This window comes from Varroa jacobsoni, unplaced genomic scaffold (assembly GCF_002532875.2).
Source record: "Varroa jacobsoni isolate VJ856 unplaced genomic scaffold, vjacob_1.0 scaffold_1439, whole genome shotgun sequence".
Lineage (NCBI taxonomy): Eukaryota > Metazoa > Arthropoda > Arachnida > Mesostigmata > Varroidae > Varroa > Varroa jacobsoni.
The window spans coordinates 66264-76186 of NW_019214341.1; the positions used below are offsets into that span (position 1 = coordinate 66264).

A 9923-nucleotide genomic window follows, 5' to 3' on the forward strand; every position below is an offset into this window, starting at 1 on the left:
CCATAGTAATAGCAATATATTTGTGGGCACCAAATGCGCAAACAATAGTCCAATAATTTCCTATAAAAAACGCGAACCTTTCCCTACACTTATCACCTTCTAACTAAACTATAAATAAAATTACCAGTCCACCAAACGACTCGGTCGTTTAACAGAACAGACTAACCTTAAAAGCAGGCCGACGGTATCGATGTGCCTAAACTAGTAGAGATTTGCATCATCCAGTTGTTGTTATTGCTGTCGTTGTTCTTTTGCTGTCGCCGTTATTGTTTTATATATGTTTATTCTATACTTCGTGTTATTTTCGTTCTTTCCGAAAAACACAGTAAACGATATACCATCCAGCGCCACGAACCAAGACACTTTTTACTTTTCCAACGAGCACAATAGCAACGATGAATTCTTATGCTTCGTGTATCTCCTCCATCTACTCACAGTCGCGCATAATCTTTTTTTGTATAGATATTTCGGAGGTTCGGTGTCGAGAACATGGCTAGAGTCAACCTTGAAAATGGTCTGGGCGCTCACGAGAGATAAGCGCAGCGCATCGTTTATGCCCCACTTGACATTACGGTAAAGTGTCACTCACATGTATAAAAAAACTTGCAAGAAAACGCTAATTACAGGTTGACCGATTGGATGGGCCAATTAGGCGTCGCTAAAGATGTGTTTGTGTTTTCCCTCGAAAATGTTTACTGCCTGACGCCACGTGAATTTCACCTTGCGCCAATCTTTTCGTTTATTTTTTTAAATTTCTTCTTTAATGCTGTTGTTATGATCTTGATTTGAATGAACTGCCAGTTACCTGGCCGGGGTACATTGATCAAGCAGGCGGGAAGTTCTAATGAAATCGAGCGATCCCAGCAATAGCAACAATGATGTCTTGTAGATTGTAGAACATATTATTGACAGCGATTTGCACTACAGATCCCTTCTCGCAATACTGGCATATGAGCAATGCTCGAAAACGCATCAACACGACGAATTTCTTCTGCCTTGTCCTTTTTTCTGTCTCACTCTTGCCGACGAACGATGTGACCGATTCGTGGCTTATCGGCTGGTGATTGTTGGTTCTGCTGTTGCTGTTACGGCTTTCAATCGTAAGTAGATTCAATATATGCAATTGTCGCTAAGCGTAGAATTCGAACTGTATGAAATTCTAGGGCGTACGACCTCGTTAGCGCGCTGATTCGATGGCTGACACTCTGCTTCTTGTTGATAAATTTCGCTTTCCGTTCCGAAGTGTTGTCTGCGAACAAACTTGCACAAATGCACACAGTTGTACAGTATGACCTCACTCGAGGATATTTCTCCTGCAGGCGCTCTCTGCCCGCCACCGTGAATCTTCCCCTAGGACTACCTAGGGATTTTTCCTACAGATCTCTTTCCCGGTTAAGGCGTTCTCAACTCCACAGTTTTTCGACGACCTACACCGAAGCCGATTTTTTCCTGGGCCTGGCTATATACCTCTGAAATTCAGCTGTCCCATCGGTCTAGTTCAGCCGATCCGCCAGCTAATGTCGGTAACTAGAGCTGGCTGATTCCAGGGTTAGCACACTGGCGATACTATACAATACGCAACCTTTCTGTCCCTGTCCGTTTCTGAAAACGTCTACGTCCCTTACTACCGCCGCGACGTCTGCTACAGAGGACCAGAGGCCTGTGACTATGGCGCTATCTGCTAATAGCAGTAGTAACATACATAGCCATCGTCACAGACTTACACAGCTGTTCGCACACAACTTCGCCGTGGCAATCTGCACGGATACCCGGCTACGGGGATTCACACAAATAGGGATAGCGAGCGACGGTGTTAACTGGCCGAAACTTGCTTGCTTCAATGGCGACTGAATGGTTGGCCGCTTCTTGCTGGTTTGGCTTTGCCGTGGCTGTTGCTGCTGTCGCGTTTCCACGAACCGCGTCACACTGCCACTACTGCGTTGTTACTCATACACAGGCACAGGCAACAGACTATAGGGCCGGCAGGCCTCAATACGCTGTTGACTGACCAGAACGGCAGCGCGTTTGGGTGGTACTTCTTGGCCGTTTGTTCGTTCGACTGTTTGTCGTTGGTTTCATCCGAATTTTCGCGCAACAGCAGTACGAACGCAGCAGCTCCTCACGGTTTAGCCGCCGGCTGCGGCGACGACAGATTTTGCAGGGCCAAACGGGACAACAATTGCAACAATTCTGTTGCTACCTTTTGATTGTTGTTAGTTCGCTGGTTCGACTCCTGTGCCCTCTTGCCAGCCGAGTTTGCCGCGAACTGCTTTTTTACTACAGCTGACCGGTACAACTATCGTGATAGTGGTTCATGAGTGGTAGCGATTGTAGATAGAGATACAGTTCGCTGTCTGCAATTGTCTCAACAATTCGACGTACGATTTCATGGTATACGGTTCCGTTTGCCTCTGTCCACGGCAACTGCTACAACGTTGATTATTATTGTCAACCTCCAACTAGTTTTGGTATTCACTTTTTAGTATAAACTGGAAACTTTGTACTGTTTCTCTCGGTCGGATGTTGTTGCTTAACGCTCTTTCTGACTACTTGTTGTGGATGTCGTCTGGACAGCGTTTTCTGTCTCCATCTTCAGAGAGGTATATGTTAGACGGTCAGGCCACTACCACAATCACCATCATCGTCGTCACCAGCAGCAGCAGCAGCAGCATCATCATCATCAGCAGCAGCAGCAGCGGCGGCGATCGTCTAAATATCTTTGTACCAGGCTACGTTACGATTGATAATTCTTGCTGGTGCTTATTCCGTTTCAGCTAGAACAGGCGCCGATGCGTCGCAGTCGTTAGCGAGAGCGTCAGGCGCGAGTTTCTTACGCCGCTGCTTCTCTAGCCAGCACGAACAACACAGTGGACGGACGGACGGACGGGCGCACGCATACAACCCGCACAGGCGTCACAGACGACGACGACGACAGCAACAACAACAACTACAACCCAACGTGGCAGTACACAGCGATAGACTGATGAGGGACGCACCGCACGCACAGCCACGACTGTGTTGCCAGGCAAGACCACTGGAACCACTATAGCCACCGTCAGCACAACCAGCCATCGGGTACCGCCATCACCTCGACAAACGCGACGGCGGCAGCTGCGTCCACTGCTGCTGTCGCCGTTACTGCCACCGCCTCACCCACTAGAGCTGCTCCTACCACTGCTGCTAGTTATAGCGATGTCTGCGTACTGTTTTTCCCTGTAGCAGTCGTAGTTATAGATGTTTGTAGTTATAGATGTCCTTCCTCAACGCCGCTCATCGCGTTGGCCGTGGCGCTGTCACGCTGTACACTTCTCTCTATGGCTTTTTCGTTCTTTCTCCTGTCAGCTAAGCTTTGCCAACGTCTGCTGCTGCTGCTGCTGCTGCTGTCGCCGCCGCCGCCGCCGCCGCTGCTGCCGCTGCCCCCACTGGCACAGTTCAGATCAGTTCAGCTCAACTCAGTTCAGGTCAGCTTAACTCTAGCTACGCTGCGAGCAATAGCAACAACACCGCTATGATTTCACCGCCACCACTATACTGCTCGATGCTGGTGTGGCTGGCAAATAGCTTTCGTCGTCGTTGTCTTCGTCGTCCTCATCGGTATTTTCGTCGTTGTTGTCGTCGTCGTGATCGGCAACAACAGCAACATCAGCTCACTCCCGACGCTTATCCACGCTCACCAGCATCAACACCACTGACAGAAGCAAGAGCAGCAGTGACGGGAGCATTCGATAGTGCTCCTGCTGGCTCGCAGGCCTGCTTCATTTACTCGCTGCTTCTTTTCTTTCACTCTCCTTCGTGTTCCCTCGCTCTCTTTCTTTTCGTTCCCTCTCGCACTCGTTTTTTCGTTTCCCCTCACTCTCTTCCTTAGTTGCAGCTGCTGCTGCTGAGCAGACAGAATTACACGGAGTGACCGGTTAGCTGGTTAGTCGGTGGATCGGTCGGCACGATACCTAGCTAGCTTGTTTTCTTTGTTTTCTTCTCACGGTCTCTTCCTTTGTCTTTATCCGTGTCCCTGCATGTGATTCGCTGGCTCATCGGCTCACTGCTTTACTATTTCTTTTCGTTTTTTGTTTAGTCGTGTGCCAGTATGTCAATTTTCTTCGTCAGTTACTGCTTCAGCTGCAGTTCGTTAACTGCTACGACGACTGGCAGCAGCAGCGGCAGCAGAGCCGGCATCATACAGCAGCGATACGAACAACCTACGACTGAAAAGCGTCGACTACGATGACGACGCGAGGAGGAGTGAACGAATCAGCGAACGACCGAACGAGTAGGCAAAGAAGCAACCACTGAACAGAGTATGGTGACGAGTGACGGGCGAGCACACGAGCCGCTGACTGAGAGCGAGTAAATGAATAAGTGAATGAGTGAGCGAGCGAGCGAGCGATGCACACAGACATATTGAGGCTGATTGTGCTTTACGCAGCGCGGATGTGTGGCTGTTGGGCCGTGTGTATGTGTGCGCGGGTGCGTACTTGCTTGCGGTAGTGTGGCGCGGCAACGCAGCGTAACTGACTGGCTCGCCGTATGGGCGCTGCCGCTTGCCCGTCCGTGGTAATGCCAATTCCACCATCGTCACTCTTGCCAGTTCGCCCTGCCTGTTTGGCTGTCTGCCCATGCAGCCGGCCACCCTGCAGCAGCCCGGTTGCTGTTGCTGCTGTGGATCCGATAGCTAGCTCTGCAGCCCGCCACTACCACCAGCAGCGGCGGCGGCGACGGCGCCGCCAGCACCGCCGCTCACCCGCCCTCTCCATCCTTTTCTTTTGCTTTCCACCTCTCTGTTTGTGTTTCGTATTCACTCTCCCTTCTAGGTTCACTTCAGGATCTCCCTTTCTTGCAATGATCTCATTCTTTCTCCCGACGCATGACTCGTCTGCTCAGTAGTGAGAAAGAAGAAGAACGCAAAAAAAGCACGGACAAGCGAGCGACAGCGAGGCAAAAGGAGAGAAAGTGAGATAGCGGCGGAATAGAGGAGGCGAGAGAGAAAGTGCGGTGAGAATATGAGGGAGAGAGCGTGCGTGCGTGTGTCGTCTGCGTGTGTATGAGTGTGTGCGTCTGCGTGAAAGACCTAGAAAAAGAAAAACAGAGAGAGAGGGAGAGCGAGTCCGCCGCAACGAGCAAAAACCGGCAAGCTGTCCATACCTGTCTCGAGCAATAGGCCGTTCGCTTGGTGTCCGTTTACCTCACGGCTGCCGTCAGCTGCCATGACAAATATACGTGCATCTAGTTTCATGAACACTGCCGCTATTATTATTATTATATATTAGTCTCGTTGCTGCACGATTTTTCTTTCAGCCGCCCCCATCGCCGTAATCAACAGCGATGGTGTCCTAACATTCTATTGCCAACAGCCTTCTGATCTATCTTCGTTTCTGTATTTTTCTCTTTTTCCTATTTCGTTATTTTTCTATTTCGTCTTGATTCATGCACGCGTTGTCCCCAGCCTGTATTGAATGTGCACGTGTATGTATGCCGATGCTCTGTATGGACTTCTGGTGTCTATGCTCGGTGCCCGTCTGTGTGTATCGATGGGTGTGCGGATCGCTGTGTGCTGTCGCTTCGGTTATTGTTGGCGCTGTCATTGCTATCGACACACCGATCAGTGTATCGGTCGGCAATAGAGCTGAGCTAGTGTGGCCGTCTGCACCGAACTGTGCCTGAATCTCTGCTAGTTGAGACAGACTCATACGTAAACACGCTACCGTAGTAAGTTAGCGAGTGGTGGTGAGTCGCCATTCTGATGGATATACGTCCACCTGAACGGTGACCAACAACAACCAGAATAAAGGGAAACAGTTTTTTCGTCTATCGGTTACTACCACTCGTTTGAGCGGTGAAACAAACTAACGGTGACGAAAAACGAAATTGGGTTAAATAGTTTTGTTGTAGGTACGCGAAGTTTTTCAGCGAATCTACAGCCGTGCAGCTGGATAGGAATCGTTCGTTAACTAGCTGGGTCGCTCAAAAATCTGTCCATTTATCAGGGCATAGCCAATTCTGCGTTGGTCTCCGTAGCCACGTGGCACGATGACGGTGTCCTAAGTTACCTGCCACTCGACGATGAATCGATCCTCGTTTGATTATATTTGCCTTGTCTGGAGATTTACGCTAGTAATCATGTATATATATATATATATATTGACGGTGACGAGGTACAGAATAGCGGAATACCCTGAAATAAGCCAGGATAAAAATAAATATAAACAGTGGGTCTGTTCAATGAAAAGGAGACTATTGTAAGTGCCGACGACAATTTATTATTAAATATTCCATATCACTAGAAAAGATAACCCAAAGAAACAATATTTCGTCAGTAGTCCATTCGCAATCGTTTAACTCTAGTGCTCCTCCAACTGCTGGTGAAACCTCGTAATGACTTAACTCGCTCTCTTCATCCTCCATTAATATCGTCACTATTTATATATCAGTTCTCTGCTGTTTATCGTCCTCGTTCGCGCTATCTTCCCTGCCGTTGCGTCTTCGTGGCTTTCTTAGCCACTCGTAGTCAATCCATGGCGCGTACATTAGTCTCAAGTCCCCGCTCTCGCATTTCCTTGCTCCTCGTGCTGCACGTAACTCCTGCTGGTACCACAGGAGTACTTGAACACACACTAGTATGATGCGCGGAACATTTCACTCACGTCAGCTCTTTTGCAACCAGTCTCATTTCCGTGCGTTTGCTTACGTTATACTCGTTTTTGTTGTGCCCAACTCTTTCAGTGCTTCGCTCGCGCTCTCTTACACACACACACACACACGAAAAAGCATATATACACGTTCCGGTTTTCCCTTTTCGATGGATTTGTGCAGTCAACATATCGTATTTCTTTGTCTCTCTCTTTTTGTCTTTGGGATAGCATGTTCCACTTTGGCGACTGGTTTCGTGGTATTTTCTCTCCCTCCCACCCACTCCACGCAGCTCGGTCGATGACTCCCGCCATTCTCTCTCTCTTTGTGTCACACACACGCTCAGACTCACTCACTTGTTCGTTTATCCAGTCACTGCGACTCAGAGCCTTAGGGACGTGAGACGGCTGAGTCACTCAGTACAGAAAGAGTGGCCTGTTGAGGAAGAAGCAAGTCACGTTGAGGCTTCTATTGCAATCAGTGATAGTAGGAGAACGCCGAAATCGGTGCGTTGTTGCATTGCCTCATTGTGTAGTGCAGCGAACCTTCGTCGCGTGTGCTTCGAAGATAAAAGAAGAAGCTTGTAGAGAATTGTTAAGGGCGCATTGACATTACATTTGGTCGAACCTAGTCCACGACGTTGATAGTCAATATCGGCTGTTGAAGATTTCCCTTTACGCTGCGTTTACCGCGCGGCTTCAATGTTTTGTACTACTTTAGCTTTTTGTTTCTCCGCATCGTCCCTTGATGGTCAGCTTTTCCTCAGTTTTTTTAGACTTATTTCTGTTAATTATAGGCCTACATTATTTTTTTTAGGTTGCCCCTAACCCGATATCGTTTGGTTTTCTAGCAGCGACGCTCTTTAGAGCGTCGCTGCTAGGGTCAATTCGAAATATTAGGAAATTCGAAATGATAGGTCAATTCGAAAACACAAAAAAGTCATGCAGCGAGAAATAGACTAAATAGTGGTGCACTCGATGCTACTTGTAAATAACATGCTGCTTCTAGTTGACTTTGTGCTTTAGTAGCTTTTGTTGGAGGCGATGCTCAGCTTCCTTTGCCTCTTCTACTAAATCCGACATACGAGCTGCTGTCAATTCGTCCATTCTTTCTCTTTTTGGCATTTATGCCGCTTTTCTTACATTCGCTGCCAGTCGAACAGAGAGGCAAGTGACCTTTTCATACCGGCATCGCTAATGCATATCTTTTCGTTGGCAGACCACGATGGCTACACCTTTCCTACGGTTATTGCCACTACCGTAAACAACATAGGCGTTAAGCTTTGCCTTTGTCGAGGTGCCGCGTGTCATGTTAATTTCTGTTTATCTTCAAAAAGGGATCAGGTACTGGCAGAATATCCATTGATCTTGTCTAAAGATCTATGAATTGGCCGCTAAGTTCCACGGTACCACAGTAACATCGTATAGTAGGAAGCAGGATGAAAATATAAAAAATGAGGGAAGATGAACTTGCGTGTTGATGAGTTTTGCTGAATGTTCCGTATTGTTTTCCGTTTAGATCTTGCTATCTACAGTAAACTATGTGTATGCTATGTCTCTAGACACGCGCGTATGTTGGTGCTCGTATACAGCTGTTTATATGTAAATATATGTTACTCGGTTAATACTCTCTCTTGCTGCCGACCAACAAGCATCTGCTTCTATCCATGCACAACTTCCATCGGCAGTGGAACAATAAAAAATGGACAAGCGCACACTGCAAGCCTCTGCGCATGAAAAAACAGGTCTTGAGAGATATCTGCAGTAACTCTGCAGATTTCAAGTAAACCGGAACCACAGGCAGGCATCTTTACGTAAGACGGCGAATAATTGACACTCGCGCCCCAAATTTTCCAGCTCCCTATATATTGCGGCGATAATTGTCTTTCTAAAATATGCAACTTAACGTGTTTCTGGTAGATTCGTGGTCGGACACGTCGAGAACCTTTTTTTTTCATGATAACATCGCTGGTATGATGTTCACCGCTAATGACGACACCTTTCGCTTGTTTATGCTGATAAACAATATGGAAATACAGGTACAGGATGCGGGCCCGCTGTTACCACTATTAGCCGCTACTACAACAACTAGTAGGGCCCTTGCTACTGTTGCTAGGACAGATCGTGTTGGATGCTCCCACCTACCGCAGCCTAAGGCTTTGGCTCTTGGCTCGTCGCCCGTCACCCCGCTTGTCATGTCCACTTCTTGGTAGCCTTTTGTCTAGACACAACTTCCCTGATTGTGATGGCGGCAGCTGTAGGTCTGCTTCTCTTAATCTTTCGAGTGCTCGTCCGTTGAAAGGCAGTTTTCACCATCATTAGAGCTGCAAGTCTGAAACAGCAGCAGCAGCGACAACGGTACCGCTACTGTACACGGCCTGGTTTTTTGTTACTCTTCGCTAGCTTTTCTTCCGCGTTGTGTTTCCTTCTGTAGCCGTCCCCTTCCGTTGGCTCGTATGGTTTCCCTTCCTCGTTCGTTCTTCCTCTTTTCCTCGATCTTGTCCTTTTTTCTCTTTCCTTCTCTCCCTTTCGTTCAGCGCCTTCATATGCTTCATTCATTGGCAAAGGCTGAAGTCGCCACTGAGCAAGTGAGTAGCTGAATGAAGCATACGAGGCTCATCCAGAGCTGCTGCTGCTGCTGGCGCCGTTCGAACAATGCCGGCTCTTTCTTGGCGCTCCGGCTGACTCATCCTTGTATGACCCGCCTCGCCTCGAAGAGCGAGGTGGAGTTGGCTAGAGCCAAGCAGAGTTAAGGCTGCTGTTTGCCTGAGTCGGTCCACGGACAGACAGGAAGCCATGGACATCGACACTCACATTTGGTCACGCACATGGCCAGCGTCATAGCCGTCTTCGCCGTTGTCGCCCCCACCACTGCCTACGCACGCTTGCACACACGTGGGCTCGTTGCTTCTCTACTGTGCCGTGCTACTCAGCCATTTGGCCCTGTCTCCTTGACTGGGTCACTTGCTCGTCGTTCCTTAGGTAGCCAGCTTTCAGCCACACAGATACGTACACACACAGCTCCACTCTGCCATGTACGGACACAGACAAGCACCCAAGGAAAGCCACAGTCCGCAGGCTTCAGTGGGAGCCCTGCCCTGCCTTGGCAAATGAACTTGGCAAAGTTCAAATAGAAGATGCAAGTATAAGCTGGTTTTTTCTCTTTTTGTACTGCTGTTCTTTGTCGTTGACACTGTCGTCTTCTTCTTCGGCGTCGATCTTGGTCGCCGTCTGTCTGTTTGCGACCGCCACCCTTGCTGCTTTGGCTGAGCGGGCCGTGTCAGCCAAGCGGCCGGCACC

General features: G+C 48.6%; 1 protein-coding gene across 4 annotated transcripts in view; it reads right to left on the bottom strand.

The window, feature by feature from the left end:
- Positions 1-3774, bottom strand: part of LOC111270059 (uncharacterized) — a 68351-nt gene extending 64577 nt beyond the window's left edge. For 2 of the 4 annotated variants that reach the window (XM_086972347.1, XM_022850060.2), the window contains exon 1: positions 167-3774. The gene's annotated coding sequence lies outside the window, so the exon portion shown is untranslated. The remainder of the gene's footprint in view (positions 1-166) is intronic. The other 2 variants (XM_086972348.1, XM_086972346.1) reach the window with 1 other exon arrangement.
- Positions 3775-9923: the final 6149 nt, after the last annotated feature.